General features: G+C 35.9%; 1 non-coding gene across 1 annotated transcript; it reads left to right on the forward strand.

Moving 5' to 3' along the window:
* Positions 1–1,883: 1,883 nt before the first annotated feature.
* On the forward strand, positions 1,884–1,984 carry LOC135274101 (small nucleolar RNA U13). The gene has a single exon (XR_010341911.1). It is a non-coding gene; the product is annotated as a small nucleolar RNA U13 (small nucleolar RNA).
* The last annotated feature ends 16,942 nt before the right edge of the window (positions 1,985–18,926 follow it).

The raw sequence follows: 18,926 nt of genomic DNA on the forward strand, positions 1-18,926 counted from the left end.
TGTAACACACATTCAAGTGTTCAGCTTAGTGAAATTTTACAAGTGAACATACCAGGTAACCAGGATGCAAATCAGTAAGTAGAACATTATCAGTACCTTTATGCCCCTTACCAGGCACTACTCTTCCAAGAATAGCCTCTATGCTGATATATAACATACAGATTACCTTTTTCCTGTTTTTTAACTTTATACTAGTGAAATAATACATTTTATATTGGCTTCTTTTGTTCAATATTGTATTTGTGAACATTATATATGTTACATGTAGCATTGCTTTTCTGCTGTTGTATGAAGATTCCACAATTTATGAATTCATTCTTTTCTGTTGTTTTTTTTCTTTTCGAGATGGAGTTTCATTCCTGTTGCTCAAGCTGGAGTGCAATGGTGTGATCTCGGCTCACTGTAACCTCCGCCTCCCAGATACAAGTGATACTCCTGCCTCAGCCTCCCAAGTAGCTGGGATTATAGGTGAATATCACCACGCTCAGCTAATTTTTTTGTATTTTTAGTAGAAACGGGTTTTCACCCTGTTAGCCAGGCTAGTTTCAAACTCCTGACCTCAGGTGATCCGCCTGCCTTGGCCTCCCAAAGTGGCATTCATTCTATTCTTGATGGATGTTTCAATTAGTTTTGGTTTGGTACTAGCACAAAAAATTCTGTCATGCACATTTTTGTGCATGTTTTATGGTGACTGTATGTATGCATTTCTTCTGGACGTATGCTCACAAAGAAAATTGCCAAGTTATAGAGGATGCTCATAGTCAGCTTTCCTAGATACAGCAAAGTAGTATTTCCAACTATTTATATCAACCTATACTCCCACCAAGAATTTAGGAGAGTCTGGTTGATCCACAAAATCACTAACACTTGGGATTGTTTGTCTTATTTATTTTAGCCATTCTTGTAATTGTGAAATGATATTGGTTTCAATCAGCATTTAACTTACTAAGCTGAACACTTTTCCTATGTTGATTGGTCATTTGAGTATCTTCTTTTGTAAAGTGTTTTTTCATTTATTTCACCTACTTTTTCTATTATGTTATCTGATTTTTTTCTATTCATTTTTGGGAGTTTTAAAATATATATTCTGTATATGAAATTTTTGGTGATATCTGTATTACAATATCTTTGTTCATTCTGTGCCTTCTTTTATCATTGCCTTAAAAATATCATTTGTTGGACTGTCATTCTTAATTATAGTGCAGTCCAATGTATCTTTTTATCTTTATGGTAGTGCTTCTAGATTGCTTCAAGGTCATAAAGACATTCTTCTAAGTTTTAACCTAGAAACATCCTTGTTTTCCCTATCATATTTCAGTTTACCATCTCTCCGTTTGAAATTAATTTCTATTTACAGTGAAAATGAAAATTAGGAATGAAAATTGATTTTGTTCAATATGTATATCCACTTGACTCAGCATCATTTATTAAAAGCATCCTTTCACTTTCCCACTGCACTCCAACAATCAAGTGACCTTGAATATGTAGGTCTGTTTCTGGACCCTCTGTCTGTTTCATTGGTCTATTCGTCTATTCTTGCACAAGTACTACACTGAAACTGCATAACTGCTTTACAACATTTCCTAATATCTAGTAGCGTATAAACTAGTAAGGTTTGTTTTTCCTCTGTAAAATTGTCTTAGTTATTCTTGGATTTTTGCATTTCTGGTGTAAACTATAGAGAGATCTTGTTAACGTCTACATGTAGACACTCACACACACACATACACACAAACTTGTTTGAAATTGATTGAATTTGCATTAAATTTGTAGACATTTTTACCATGTTGAATCTCTTTTTTCATTAGAATGGCTTTAGTACTTATTTATTAGCCTTTCAACTTTTTCTCAAACTTACTTACATTTCTCAAAAGACCACATTGATTCTTTTGTATTTCATAAGGGTCACTGGGTTTTTAGGCTTATGTGTGAGATGTGCTTCCCTCAAAAACTGTTATGACTGTGCCATGTTACCTGTGTGATGTGAAAATAAAAAGGCCATACCATCTTCCCTAGGAAAGTTAAAGGAAGAAAATTAATATTTTTAAGTTTTTCACTATTTTTTTAATATATTCTTTTTCTGATTGCACAAAGAATAATTGTTTCAAGTATAAAACTTTAAACTAGTAAAAAAGAGGAGAGAAAGTCAATAAAATTTCATTCATTATCTCAACCATCTTGTATTAGTCTAGTCTTGCATTGCTATAAAGAAATACCTGAGACTGGGTAATTTATAAGGAAACAGGCTTATTGGCTCACAGTTCTGCAGACTGTACAACAAGCAAGATGCTGGCATCAGCTTGGCTTCTAGAGAGGCCTTAGGAAACTTACAATAATGGAGGAAGGCAAAGGGGAAGCAGGCCCATATTACATGACCAGAGCAGGAGCGAGAGAGAGGTGGGGAGGTGCTACATACACACTTACCAAAATAGATTTCATGAGAACTCTATCACAAGAACAGCACTAAGAGAGATGGTGCTAAATCATTGATGAGAACCTGATCCAATCACCTCCCCATGATCCAATCACCTCCCACCAGGCCCCACCTCCAATGTTGGGGATTAAAATTTGACAAGAGATTTGGGCGGGGTCATAGATCCAAGCCATATCACATTTTGTATACTCCTGGGGAATATTTTGGTGTAAATATCTTTCATATATGCCACTAAAAGGGTATCATATTATATATACATATATATGTGTGTGTGTGTGTGTATATATATATATTTCTTTTGTATCTTTCTTTGTCTCAACAATGTTTCAGAAATATTTTCTTCCTCAAAATTGTCATTTAAACATGACTTTTAAAATTGCTAAATAATACTATGGGCATCAAATGTATGGGTATCAAATAAACTATTGAATACAGTACTTATTGGTAGTTTCAAATTTTATTTTCAGATTTTTTTCTATTGTGAGTAATGCTATAGGAAACATCCTTGTAAATAAATATTTGATTTTATGACTATTAGAGCTTTTTTAAAATATTGAAATAGAAAGTGGACACACTTCTAAATGTTTAATTCCCATTGCTATATTACTCTGAAATGTAACACGAATTGATATAAACCACAGTATTGTAAGAAAGGGCCCATTTCTCATATTCTCTGAAACACCAAATGGTGTTGGCAATAAACTACATTTGGTAATTTTTCCCAGAAATGGGAAATACATTTTCCCAAGTTTCCCCCGAAAACTTTAGTGCCACATAAGCTCTTTAGGAGATACTGCTTCATGATGAGTTTTACTCTAGTGTTTTTCTCATATTACAGTCATATGATGGGATGAAGATTTTAAATATATCAATCTCTATTTTTTCAACCTTCAGAACAAAGAAGGCAAAACAGAAAAAATAAGGTTGATAATCAATAAAAAGATGGATTGCAACCCATAAAGGCTAGTGTTGGGAGAAGAAGCAGGTTTACCACTAGTGGAAATATATATTGGTATCACAGTTTGAAAGGCAATTTGATTATGTCAGTATCTGTTAGCAGTTAAACACTTAAATGATACATATTCTTCACCAAGCAATTCCACTTTTGTGAATTTTTTTCTGAAGGGAAAATTATAAAAGTGCACAATACTCACAGAAATACTTGGTGCAGTATTGCTAAACAAGGAGAAAAGAGAGAGAATGAAAAGAAAACGAACAACTATCATGTAGAGAATGCCATGCCATAGTAAATCCATGGCACAGAATTTTGTATTGATACATAAAGAAAATGCTATGTATATGAATGAATAGATAATTAAGATACTCTGCAGTGCAGAAAGGAAAATGAAGACCAATAGCTGTATCAAGTAGGATTGATTCAAATATAATACAGAAATCTACACATGGAAGTTTAATTCCCTCCCTCCCTCCCTCCCTCCTTTCTTCCTTTCTTTCTCTTTTTCTTTCCTTCTTTCTCTCCTTCTCTTTCTTATTTCCTTCTTTCTCTCTTTCTCTATCTTTCTCTCTTTCTTTTTTTTTCTTTCGACAGAGTTTCACTCTTGTTGCCCAGGCTGCAGTGCAATGGTGCAATCTCACTGCAACCTCTGCCTTCTGGGTTCAAGCAATTCTCCTATTTTAGCCTCCCAAGTAGCTGGGATTACAGGTACATGCTACCACACCTGGCTAATTTTTGTATATTTTGTAGAGACAAGGTTTCATCATATGGATGAGGCTGATCTTGAGTGCTGGGATTACAGGTGTGAGCCACTGCGCCCAGCCTTCATTTCTTTTTTACATCATGATACTCATACACGATTATATTTTTATGAAATATGTGAGGGGAGGGCTACTTGTAGACTGAAGCAGTCAATCACGGACCTCTCTGCCCAGGCGCCCTCATCCTCTCTTACATTTCAACTCAGAGGGCTGCAAGGATCAATATCTCTACATAGCTGTAGCCCAATTACGGCCCTGCTATAACATAATAAGATTTACGTTTCTTCTATAACAAGGAATCAAAGGGCAGAAACCCAGGGAATACTTAGTGTAAAGTACCACAGATTTCATCAGGAACCCAACTCCTTCCTATATTTCTTCTCTGTGATCCTTAATATGAAGCTTTGGTCATCACTCAGTGATCACAAGTTTCATCTCTGGTCTTTCATTTTTCTTTCAGGCAGGAGGGAGAAGGAAAAATGAAGAGGCAGGGATGGCACCTAATCAGGAGGGCAAAACTTTTAGAAATATTCAGCAGATTTCAACTTCCATCTCATTAGCTAGACCTGTGTAACAAGACCATCCCTAGCTATAAGTAAGGTTAGGAAAAGGAGTTTTTGAGTTGGGTACATGGCTGCTTTGAACAAAATGGAAGCTTCTGTTAGTTAAGAAAGGATAATAGATATTGAGTGGGCAACTGGCAGTGCCTACCACAATATCTAGAATATTACCCCACTATCTTGCAAAAGTAAATTTATGTTTAGTCATGCTGACACTTCTATATGTGATTTCAAATATATGCCAGAGGGAAATACAGGAGAAATCGAATCATTGTTGAGTAGAATGAACTTTTGTTTTTACTTTATGTATGTTTTAATTGTTTCAGCTTTCTTACAGTGAACATGTATTTCTTTTACACAGATAATTTTACAAATAAAAAGGTCACTCCTAAAATAAAATAAAGCAAAAGGGGAAGAAAAAGAGGCAAAAGCTATTAGGATTGCAAATCCAGATACTGAGATGGTAGCTCTGTCATAAAAGAGAAAGACCTTCCTGGTCTGAAGTCATTTATCTGGCACCATAGCTGTCTGAGCAGATCAAGTAAAACTGTAAGATGCAAATTTTAAATCTTCAAGTCTTGGTATCTGCATGATTTCCCAAGTAGTTCAAAGAAAATTTTGGGTCAACCAACAATATAGAAAAAGCTCAAATCCATCATCCATAACTTTTGTAAGGTCTACTAAAAAATTATTCTATGCATATTCCATGGGGGAAAAAAAGGACAAAGAAAATGGCAAGATCTCTGGCTTCTAGCAAACAGTAAAAATGTCAAGGAGATTTCCTGAACAGGATCCATTCTGGATAGGTTATACTGTCAGATATGTTGTTATTTCTGTGATGTGAAATGAGACATGACGTAAGTAGTAATAAAAATAATGAGACAAGTTAATATTTTTGAGTGCTTACTATGTACCAAGCAGTATGCCACATATAATGAAGGACTTCATTCGCTGTAATTTTCATTTTGGCCTTATAGAAACCAAATGGCTTGCTAAAGTCCACACAGTTAATAAGTGCCAAATCTAGGATTTAAACACAGTCCATCTGATGGAGAGGCAAAGTTCTTAAATGCGGTGTTCCATTATTCCTCCTCTCTCAGTGAGCCTTCTATACAATCCAGAGATAATCCTGCTTATACTAAACTGTCCCCAAAGACTCATTCTTTTGAGCAGACAACAAAGTTGCTGGCCTTTCATTTGGAAGACTGTTGCTAAAATACTCTGGTAACCTCTGAGAAGAGTGAGGTCCTGTGACAAAAGTATAGTACCATGGATGGACTAAATCATGTTAGCCTTACTGAAGGCACAGAGAGCCTGACTTAGATTGTGTAAGCCTGTAACAGGCCAAGTACCAGTGTTGCAGGGAAACTTGAGGGGTACACAGTGAGGGACGGTAATCACAGAGCCGGGGCTGTGCTGGGAGTATTGGTGGCAGCTTAGGGACTTAGGTTCTATGCTGGGGAAAGGACCCTTGAGAGAGAAAAAATGGTTGGGTTCCAAGGACTATGGCTTAGTTACATGGTAAACAGGCAGGACAGTAACTCCTCCTGCCTCACCTCTCTCCTCCTATCTCTGTGAGAAAAAGCAGTTGAGGGGGCAAAAGACAACAGTGAGCCAAAGAGCTATGGAGCTGCTGTGGTCAAGGGTTTCTCTGCTTTTTATGGAAGATGGTGCTTATCTCCACAGGAGTTTGACACTTCATTCTGAAAAGCACTTTTTGCATTTCTTCTGGGCCTGGTGCCTAGGTTTATCATTAGTTCAGGATACCTTTCTGAGTAGGTTTATCATGTATGCATACCACATTCTACAAAATTATTCCTACAAGATTTATCTGGAATGGCATATTGATTTAGTGCCTATATCAACTCCTCTTGATGAGTATGGGTAGAATGGAGAACCAGGTTGATAAAATGATTCCTGCTTTAGCAGAAAATAATGCTAAGATAGGTTATCAATGTTCATTATGGATGTGTGTTGGGGTAAGTACCGATTCTGATCCTGGGTCTATATATGTTCTTGTTGTTTATGGTACTGAATCAGAAAAGGCATGGGAGTTTGCTGATAACTATTAGGAAACAAGTGAGGGTAAAAATTAGGTGAAAAATATTAGCAGGGATCCCCTAACTGAACATTGGCTGGCTGGAGGTAATAATGTAATAATGCCCCCTTGGACCAATCCGTTTCTTGTTCTCTGAAGGATCTTTCTCCCAGCCCTAAATATGTGTCTTTAAACTGCTCCTGATTTTTTCAGAACTTCACTCTCATTTTCATTCCTCCTAATCTTTTCTATTCTAACATGTTTACTTTCAACAAGTGCATTTAGAGGGAGAAATTGCAAATAATAATTGAATTTAATTCAACACAATTCATTGGTTAGTTGAGGTGAATCAAATTCCTTTAGTTATAAATTTTTTAAATTTATAAACATTCACACAAGGTATACATACAAGCAAAAGCATATCAACCCTTTCTACCACTAACAGATAGTTTTCTCATTCACTAGTATGTCACTTTAAACTTTGAAAAAAAAAACAGCCTTATGATGCTTCCCCTGTTCTTAGACAGAAGGCTTCATCTTCTCCCACTTTTTTTAAGATTCAGTCTCACTCTGTTGCCAGGATGGTGTGCAGTGGCACAATCTTAGCTCACTGCGACCTCCACCTCCTGGGTTCAAGCCATTCTCCTACCTCAGCCTCCCAAGTAGCTGGGACTACAGGCACCCACCACCACGCCCAGCTAATTGTTGTAATTTTAGTAGAGATGGGGTCTCGCCATGTTGGCCAGGATGGTCTCAAACTCCTGGCCACTAGTGATCTGCCCGCCTCAGCCTCCCAAAGTGCTGGGATTACAGGCTGAGCCACTGAGCAGGGCCCAGAGCCTTCTATTACATAATGAGAGAGCTTATTATGTACTAGATGCTAGAAGAACAAAGATGAATAAAACAGCCACTTCCCTTGAGAATCTCACAATATTAACTATTTCAAATATTCATCAAATAAGATGAATAATACTATCATAAAAGCAATCTACAGGGGGAGCACTTATCAAGAGCTTGAAGGATCTGGGATTTTATTTTCTTAGCAGGCTAACAAATTAATCTACCACGATTTCATAGAAGCTGGTAAAAGACACAAGACTCTAGCATCAAAGACAAAGAACTCCATTACTCACGACATAAACATAAGTATCCTCTTTGCTTCAGTTCCTTTTTCCCAACCATTCCCACAAGAGTGCTTTAGATCGATGCTGAACAAACAGTAGATTTGTTTCACAGCTGAGGGCCGCTGAGCTTAGGAAGCCTGTGTCTTTCATACCACTCGGTAAGCAAATCTGTTTCCTTCAGAGGGAGACATTACATCTATCTTCTAAAGCTAGTTGCCATATAAACATTCTTAAAAAGAAAGGAACAACAGGACAGACAGTGCCTCACTCACAAGGCAGGCAGAACCACAAGACCCATGGAGAATTAGTTCTGTGTGGAAATTAAGGAGGGTTTCCTGAGGAATTTCTTGATTTTAAAAATAAGTAGGAATTCACTAGGTAAAGCAGCAGAAAGACATTTTAGAGAATGGAAACTCCATCAGCAAAGACCAGGAGATAGAATGAGGAAAGGACAAGGACAATTTGAAATTCTCAATTTCAAAGAGTAAATCAAATTTTGATCATTACTTACATTTGTTTTGGCTATAAACTGATGCCATAGTAATCACAGCAGTGTTTGTGAGACAAATCATTGAGCTGTACACAGAGATTTGGCTGTAGATCAGGATGCAATCTGCCAGGATGAATGCGTTTCTGGCGCTGCACAGACGAATGCTCCGCCACCTAGCCCAACTTCTCGCAACATTGTGAGAACATTGATTTAGCTACCTGAAGACAACATTCCTCCCATGGTCCCAGAGCCTTTGGATCTATCAGCTAGTCCATGTATGTCTTGATGCTTTTTTCCTGAACATATACTGGAAATCAACTAGAACTGGAAACGATTTTTAGGTAGTCATGAGTCTATCTTTTAAACTGTTGAAATTCCGAATGGCTAAGTCTGTCGATTGCTTCTGGTTCTGCTAGAATTAATGTTGCCAAAGCAACCAATCAAGCAGTAAAGATATCATCCTACCAGCTCAATTAGTATTATATGTGGCTTTGGGACTGACCTGACCCTGCCAAGGAAGGTGCTCGCCAATGTGGAGAAAAGAATTATTGGTAGCCTGACAACCCTTCCTGAACTGAGGCCAGAGGACCACCTGCATCAATATAAAGGGCAGGGGAAAGAGGTGTGATTGTTAAATGCAGATTCCTGGGTGGTACTCCTAACAAATTAGCATTCCTACAGATGGGACCTGGGAAATATGAATTTTTAAACAAATTCCTTTGGTGGTTTTTACGTACTCAAGTATTTTTATACACTTGAATATTGGAAAACTCCTGCTAAAGAAGATCCTTGAGGAATGAGTCCGTTTGTTCTGGAAGAGTTAATAGACCTCTCGGGAGCAAATGCACTTCTAGGCCTTGGTGGGGAATTTCCTACAAGTCTCTGCCAGGGACCCTCCAACACGACCTCCTATGAAATGATAATTCATTCTCGGTATCTCACCATAGGGTTGGGCTGGCAGCAGATGTTGCTTCCTCTTATCCTGAGGGTGGCTCACACAAGTGACCCTGGAGTGCAGCCTACATTTAATCAGCCTGAATGTGATAAGCCTGAGAAGGTCCAAGTGGGTTGGCAGGCTCTGGCCAAGATAGATGCACATGGCTCATAGAGGTGAACAACACACAGTGTGGTAGGACGTTTAGAGAAGTACATGAACAATAAAGTCCTGAGAACACTAAAAAGCATGCATCAGGGTAAATGTTGTGAAGGCAATAAATGGGGTACAATGAGGGAAGGAATAAAGGATGAATTTAGTTTATTTTCTTTCAAAGGCAAAAAGGAAAGCATCTTGGGAATTCTAACAAACAAAACACTAAATCTGTGAAAAATTAAAGGGAGGTAAATGCCTGTAGTATGTCTTGCAATATCCATTTTATGTTATAGATAATTATATTTAATACAGTATGTCTTTTGGTCTTCATAATATTCCTCTAATAAATGAAGAAACTGAGACTCAGATAGTTTAAATTATGTATTCATGTATCCCACAAACATTTAGGGAGCACCTACCAGTCATCTTATTGAGGTCCTATAACCAATCAGTGACTGAACCATGGTTCCAAGCCAGGCCTCTGCCTTTAGAATGTGATATTTCTGCTGTCAAATTGCTAACAATACAGTTACAAAATGTACAAATGTGAAAATATAAGTTACAATGCACTAGGTAAACTAAAATATAAGATTTATCCCCCAAAAGTACCTGATAAACTTATAAATGAACTGTACAGATAAAAAATGTCAATGTTTGTGGTTTTGGAGGGACTTAGAAGGCTTCATATGGAAGTATGGACTTGAGATGGACTTTGAGGATTTAGAGATGGTCTCAAGAATAGAAAGCATTTTCACTGAGTTAATACAGGAAGTTTAAAAAGAACCCATTGATCATATACATTAAAAATACCAGTTCACTTAAGCAATATATATTGATTCATTATTTATAATGTGCACAATTTCTTATATCAGTGAACTCTGAGACTCTAAAATTGTAATAATATTCAAGCTCTTATTAAATAATTTATAACCCAGTTGAAGAGATAAGACATGAAATTATAAAATGATTAGTGATGAGACCTAACAGCATTATAGAATTATGTAATAAACCATTTAGCTGTCTAAATCAAGAAATGTCATAACAAATGATAAGGTGATAGTTGTTTAAACACTAAGAACCAAAGGAACTAGAAATAAAATAGACATGACCTCTTGATGATTTTGGAAGTTCCAGGAAGAAAAAAACACTGGAGCAAATGAGAGAGAGAAAGACAGAGGGTGTGTGTGTGTGTGTGTGTGTGTGTGTGTGTGTGTGTGTGTTTGCACCTCTATTGTTTTTCCAGGAAAGGTAGAGCCAACATTGTGTTTTATTCTTTCCGTATTTTTTTCAAGTGAATGATTTCCTAATACTCTAAGAGGAACTGCATGTGATATTTTTCCATTCTCTTAAGTATACAATTTTTAAAATAAGTTCCTATTTCTTAGAGTTTTGTATTATAATTGTCATTTTAATTTTCCTGAGGCTGTAAATCTTAACTTCCTACTTGACTCAAGGCACAAGGATAAATTCTTAGAATGGAAGTTTTTGTGTGTTTTATGTGTTTTTATTTCTGGGAAAATATTTTTAATTTTTTTCTTTTATTAAAATTTGAAACAAGTATGACTAACCGCTGATATTTATTACACCTTTGTAATGAGAACATATTTTATTAATGTACTATATGATATAATGTTATACTTCTATATACTTAAAAATATAAAATACATAGTATTGTATTACATTTAAATTTTTCAAAGTAGACACAAACTTCTCCCCAGTTATTGTGCTCCCAAATTCTTGGCACCAGGAACACTACTCGCAGCAACATCCTGCACCCAGCATCAACATGAATTTAAATATTAATAAGATCTAGAGATGGTCTCAGGAATAGGGAGCATTTGCCTTATTCTGTTCCAGGACCCCAAATCTGGATACTGGATTACATTTTGTTGTTATATCTTCTAAGGCTCTTCTTGGTTATGACAGTTTCCTTGTTTTTAATGACTTTGGCAGTTTTGAGGTCTACATGTCAGGTATTTTGTAGAATGTCTCTCAGCTGGAATTTATCTGATGTTTTCTCTTCATTATACTGGGTTTATGGGTCTGAGGACAATCACATAGGTAAAGTGTCATTCTCACTACATCATATCTAGGGTTCATACTATCAACATGCTTAATGACCTTGATGTTGACCTCAATTACCTAGATGTGATAATGTTTGTTTAGTTCTTTCACTGTAAAGTTACTTCTCCCCCACCCCCACCAACCCTCATCTCTTTGCAAGGAAGTCACCATGCATAGCCCATGTCTAAGGAATGAGTACGGTCTACGTCAATTATTTGGAATTTTTCTACATGGAGAATTTGTCTCTTTTCCTCTATTTATTAATTTATTCAATTATCTGTTTATATCAGTGTGGACTTGTGGATATTTATTTTCTACTTTAATTTATTATCCAATACTATATTATTTTGTTGCTCAAATTGTTCCAGCTTTAGCCTTTGGTAACTCTTTTAGTTAATTCCTGCAGGGCATATATTTTTATGTAAGTATGATATCTTATATGGCATTCAGAATATTGCATACATTCATTTTTAAATGTTATTTTTTTCAAATTATAAAAGTAATACATGCTATGAGAGATAGTTTTAATAACACAAAATTCATAAAAAGCTAAACTCATACAAAATACCCAACTCAGAATGAACATTTTAATAAATTGAGCTTACTTAACACATTCTTTGGTCCTCAATGGAATACAATATGGAAAATACTATTTGTTGGTTTCTTTCTAATTAAAAAGAGAAATAGAGTGATCAATGATTCAAATCCCTTAGTATAACATTTTTATTTAAAAAACAATTTTACAAATTACTTGGCAATTAAAATGGTTATTGTACATTTTTTCTTTGCAATTCTATGGACCAATACCTAAAGGTATAAAGAGCTAAGCCATTACTGATGTACAGCTACTTAATAGAATATTACTGGTAGGATAATTATAACTTTTACTCAAAGAAATGGCAAGAGATTCCAACCAATTAATGGAATGAAGAATGTGATTCCAAAAAACACATTTCTCAGTACTGAGAATAAAGCAGAAGAGGAAAACTAAGTAAGACACTACACAGCCAAGCATCGCCCCCAAACTTTAGAATCTTCCTGTATAATTTTTAGCTTTAGATTGATGGTAAAGATGAAGACCTGTAAGGAATTTGTACATTCACATTTTTATTCCTGATATTTTTACTTTAATGAATGTCTTTGCCATTAAAAATTTACATTTGAACCATTTTTTTTCCTAAAAAGGGTATATGGCTATTACATTTTTTGAGTCTTTGCAAAATTACTCAGACTATTCTTTTGTCATCCCGTAAATAAAAGAACTTTAATTCTAATTGTAATAGTTTCTGACTTGAAATTCCCATCCTTTTAAAATTGGAAATTGAGTTTCTGATCTCCAGTTTTTGTCTTCGGGGGAAAGCTTTCAAGTTTAAAGAAACTATTTGAAGCTACTTGGGGTTTAAATTAATATTTATTTATTACAGTAGAAATTTTAAAACCTATATTTTAAGGTTTTATGTTTTTTGTGAATCTTATAAATACATATTGAGTCAACTTTTTATAAATAAGAACTATTCCTTCTGGGAAAGGATTTGATAAGTGTTCAATCACCTCAATTTAAAAAAATTAGACTATTTACAAATTTAGTAGATTAAATTATTTAAATATTTTAATTGCATTCCTAATTACGTTCAATTTTCTTGTTAAATACTTTAAAATTTGCAGCCCTATCAAGTTTTTCCTAAATACTCAATCAAACACTTAATAAATTAACTTATAAGTATTGTTAATCTCAAATTACCTTAAGCACACAATACAGTTTATTTATTTTGGGAAATTATTTTACAACATTCAGCTAAAATCCAAAACTCTAAAATTAATTACATAGTTTATTAGGAATTGCAAGCCTTATATGTCACAATCTCTTAAACACTTTAAATTCAAATATTGGGAGACTATCCCACTGATTACAAAATTTACTCCTTTTTTTTTTGAGACGGAGTCTCGCTCTGTCACCCAAGCTGGAGTGCAGTGGTGTGATCTTGGCTCACTGCAATGTCTGCCGCTTGGGTTCAAGGGATTCTTCTGCCTCAGCCTCCTAAGTAGCTGAGACTACAGGCATGCACCACCATGCCCAGCTGATTTTTGTATTTTTTAGTAGAGATGGGTTTCACTATATTGGCCAGGCTGGTCACTTATTCTTAAACCTAGCACATAAATTGTAAATCTACAAATTTTATTTACCTTTTATTATTAATTTCCCAGGGATGAAAAACTATTTGCATAAAGAAAACCAGAGTAATACTATTAATATGAAATTACCTGATAAGATGAATTGACACTACCTTCAGGTGGAATTGAAGTTATTATCTTTGTTTGGGTTGCTATAACAAAGTAACATAAGTTAGGTGGATTTCAAACAATGTAAATTTATTTCTTATAGTTCTAGAGGCTGGGAAGTTCAAGATCAAGGGGCCAGCAGATTTAGTGTTTGGCGAAGACCAACTTCCTAGTACATAGATGGCCATCTTCTCTTTGAGACCTCACAGGGTGGAAGGGGATGAGAGAGCTCTCTGGAGTCTCTTTTGTTATAGGCACTAATCCCATCCATGAGTGCGTGCTGTTTTGATAAATAACAGAGAATAGCACTCAGCATTTCCCTCTGCAATATTTATCACACTGTTTTGGAATTATTCTGTAATAGTAAGGGGAATGGTCATAGAATAAATTTAACCTGAGGGTTTCTCTAAAAGGAAGTAAGGGATTATTGAGGAATTGTGAGTAGAGGGGCAAAGAAATCCACCTTATATTTTAGAAAGACTGATCTGATAACAGTTTGGAGAAGAGGTTCAAGTAAGGTGAGATTGGAGGCTAGCAGACCAGAAGGCTGAGGATTTTGTCCAGCAAAGTGATGAATTTGAACTATAATGAGACAAAGAACAGGGGACGGATTAGAGAAATATCAACAAGTTACATTGACCAGTATGGGTAATAAATAGGATGTAGAAGGTGAGAGAGAAAAAGAAGGTGATGATGCTTGAGTTTTCTAACTTAAACGATTCCTCATTAAGATGAAACACACAGCTGGGATGTTTCTTCTATGTTACTATTTCTAACTTTGCAGAGAAGCCAATCTTCTGCAAAAGAGGCTTCTAGAACACTATGTTCAAGAAACGTCTTAGCCCAAGATGGGAACTGATGGCAATATTACATAGACCTGAACTCTTCCAAAATGCATGTTTAAGTATATCTGACCAGGAAGAATGTGCTCTGAAATGATGCTGCCTACTGCTCCAAGCCAAGTCATGAAAACTCACAAGTATTGCTCAAAAGGAATGTCTAATCGGATATTCTCCATTTGGGTGGCAAGGAGAAACTATCCTTTAGGAAAACAGGAAGGAGAAAGTATTTGTCTGTCCAGATTCTTCCCAACTGCTGTTTCTCTGTGGTCAAATTTTTGTCCCACAAGGAGATAAAGCCCCTAAACTTCTGGGTTGTGTCATCCAGTCTCTTCAGTGACATCTTGAGATGCTAGGTCCCAAACTTTGCTGTGTGGTGTTTATTTAAAACCAGAACTGATGATCAGAACCAGAAACTCCAAGTGTATATGTGATCAGCCAAGGCAAAAAATCCAACACACTCAAGGACAGTTACGAGTGTTCTCAGGTAGCAGAACAATGAGGACTAAGGAGAGATTAGGGGAGTGACAGGTGGGGTAGTAGTTGGAAAGATAGGTAGAGTTGGAGGAAACTGAAGGAAGGGGTGCATAAGATTCATGCCCCACACATAATTTATCTTCTTTTTCACTGCCAGAGGAATCACACTAAGTGTTTGATACATATCACCTGATCTTCACATCAACCCTATATACATTTTACAGATAAGAACGCTAAGATTCAGAAGTATAACATGTGTTAACAAAGGCTGCATGGCTAGTAAGTGTTGAGGCTAGAATTTGAACCCAGTTTGCTTGGTTCTAACACCTGAGATTTTTATATAGTTCACACTGATCTAATAGATAACTCAAAGTTGTTTATGAGGCTCAAACTTCTATGCTTTTGTCCTTGTATAGGCTACATTATAACATACCGCCTATGTTAAAATTTAATGTCTCAGAAAACTGAACTAAAATCTCCTGCCCAATCTCATATATTTTCTCCAAATGAAGTAGGAATCTACATAGTATGAATAAAAGAGTTACTTTACATATGCAATGATTCTTGGCTTCTGTAATTATTAAAGAATTATGAAGCTAATGGCATCCCAAAAACTACACACAATATTGAATCAGGAAGAAATTGAAATCCTGAACAGAACAATAATGAGTCCTGAAATTGAATTATTAATAAAAAAAACTACCAACGAAGAAAACCCTGAAACAAAACGAATCACAACTGAATTCTACCAGATGTACAAAGAAGAAATAATATCAATCTGACTGATGTTATTTCAAAAAATCTAGGAAGAGGGGCTCCTCCCTAACTCATTCAGTGAGGCCAGCATTATTCTGATAGCGAAACCTGACAGAGACGCAACAACAACAAAATAATAAAACATTAGGCCAATATCTCTGATGAGCATAGACACAAAATTCCTAAAAATAAAAAAAAATACTAGCAATCCAAATCCAGCAGCAAATCAAAAGGTTAATTCACCATGATACATAGGCTTCATGTCTGAAATGCAGGGTTAGTTCAAATGCATAAATCAATAAATGTGATTCGTTACATAAACAGAGCTAAAAACCAAAACCACATTATCATCTCAATAGACACTGAAAAACTTGCAATAAAATTCAACATTCCTCTGTGTTAAAAACTCTCAAAAACTAAGCATCAAAGGAACATACCTGAAAATAATAAGAGCCATCTATGACAAACCCACAGCCAACATCAAGTTCATACTGAACGGACAAAAGCTGCTCATATTCCCCTTGAAAACCAGAACAAGACAAAGATGTCCAATCTCATCATTCCTATTCAAAATAGTACTGGAAGTCCTAGCCAAGCAATCAAGCAAGAGAGCGAAATAAAAGGCATGCAAATAGGAAGAGAGGAAGTCAAACTATTTCTCTTCACAGATGATATGATTTATACTTAGAAAACCCCGTAGTCTCTGCCCAAAGGGTCCTAGAACTGATAAACAACGTCAGTAAACTTTCAGGATATAAAATCACTGTACAGAAATCAGCAGCATTTCTAGACACCAATAACATTCAAGTTAAGAGCTAAATCAAGAACAATATTCCATTTACTATAGCCTTAAAAAAAACAAAATATCCAGGAATACAGCTAACAAAAGATTTGAAAGACCTCAACAACAAGAATTACAAAATACTACTGAAATAAATCGGTGATCACACAAATGAAAAAACATTCCATATTCATCCATAGGAAGAGCCAATATTGTTAAAATGGACATACTGCCCAAAGCAATTTACAGATTCAATGCTATTTCTATCAAACTATCAACATCATTTTTCACAGAATTAGAAAAAAAGACTCAAATTGATACAGAACAAAAAAGCAGCCCAAATAGCCAAAGAAATCCTAAGCAAAAAGAACAAAGCCATAGGCATCACACTACCCAACTTCAAACTATATTGCAACGCTACAGTAACCAAAAAAGCATGGTACTAGTATAAAAACAGACATGTAGACCAAGGGAAAAGAATAGAAAATCCAGAAATAAAGTGATGCACCTATAACCGTCTTATCTTTGACAAAGTTGACAAAAACAAGCAATGGGGAAAAAAATCCCTAGTCAATAAATGATGGTGAGATAACTGGCTAGCCATATGCAGAAGATTGAAACTGGATCCTTTCTTTTAACCATATACAAAAATTAAGCCAAGATGGATTAAAGAATTAAATGTAAAACCCAAAACTATAAAAATTCTAGACTGTCTAAGAAGTACTATTCTGTACATGGGCCTTGGCAAAGATTTCATGATGAAGACTCCAAAAGCAACTGTGACAAAACTAAAAATTTATAAGAAGGACCTAATTAAACTAAAAAGCTGCAGCACAGCAAAAGAAACTATCAACAGAGTAAATAAGCAACGTACAGAATAGGAGAAAATACTTGCAAACGATGTATCCAACAAAGGTCTAATATCCAGAATCTATAAGGAACTTAAATTTACAAGCAAAAAAAAAAAAAAAGAAAAACCCCATTACAAACAGGCAAAGAAAATGAACAGACACTTCTCAAAAGAAAACTTACAAGTGGCCAACAAACATGAAAAAATGCTCACGATCACTAATCATAGGAGAAATGCAAATCAAAACCACAAGGAGATACCATCTCACACCAGTCAGAATGGCTATTATTAAAAAGTAAAAAAAAATAGCAGATGTTGGTGAGGTTGTGAACACTTATACATGGTTGGTGGGACTGTAAATTAATCCAGCCACTGTGGAGAGCAGATAGGAAATTTCTCAAAGATCTTAAAACAGAACTACCATCTGACACAGCAATCCTATTACTGAGTATATACACAAAGGAAGACAAATCATCCTACCAAAAAGATACATGCACTCGTATGTTCATCACAGCACTATTCACAATAGCAAATACACGGAATCAATCTAGATACCTATCAATGGTAGACTGAAAAAAGAAAATGTGGCACATATACAGCATATACTACACAACCACAGAAAAAGCAAAATCAGTTTCTTACCAGCAACATGGATGCAGCTGGAGGCAATTATCCCAAGTGAATTAACCCTGGAAGAGAAAACCAAATACCACGTTATCACTTACAAGTGGAAGCTAAACATTGAGTTCACATGGACACAAAGGTGAGAACAATAGACACTGAGGCCTATTTAGAGGGAGCGGGTAGGTGGAGGGTGAGGATCAAAAAAACTATCTTTTGGGTACTATGCTCACTACCCGGGTGATAAAATCATTTGTACGCAAAACTACAGTGATACACAATTTACCCATCTAACAAACAAATCACACAGGGACCCCCTGCATCTAAAAAAAAGTTGAAAAAAACTAAAACCTGTTTGTTTTTAAAAAGTTACGAAGAAAAGACAGAGCGAGATGATCAAATAAAAGTCTCCAGTGATCATCCCCTTCACGGGAGCACCAAATTGAACAACTATCCACAAATAAGAGCACCTTCTTAAGAACCGACAATCAGATTAGCAATCATATACCTGGTTTTGACATAAATTTAAGGAAAGAGGCACTGAAGAGGAGCATAAAGGTCATCTTAAATTGCCTACACCACCCCTCCTGATTGCTCTGCAGTGGCTGCATGGCACAGAGAGAGAATCTGTGAACTTGGTGAAGGGAGATCACATGATTGTAGGACTTTGTGTTGGAGCTCAGTATTGACCTGTCACAGTGGAAAGCAATACCAGGCAGAACTTAGCCAGCATATACAGAGGAAGAATTTAGACTAGTCAGAGGCAAATCATCCATCCCAGCTATTGGAAACTGAGTTCTGTCAAG

This window comes from Aotus nancymaae, unplaced genomic scaffold, assembly GCF_030222135.1.
Source record: "Aotus nancymaae isolate 86718 unplaced genomic scaffold, 86718_ANA_hifiasm-v0.15.2.pri h1tg000010l, whole genome shotgun sequence".
Classification (NCBI taxonomy): Eukaryota; Metazoa; Chordata; class Mammalia; order Primates; family Aotidae; genus Aotus; species Aotus nancymaae.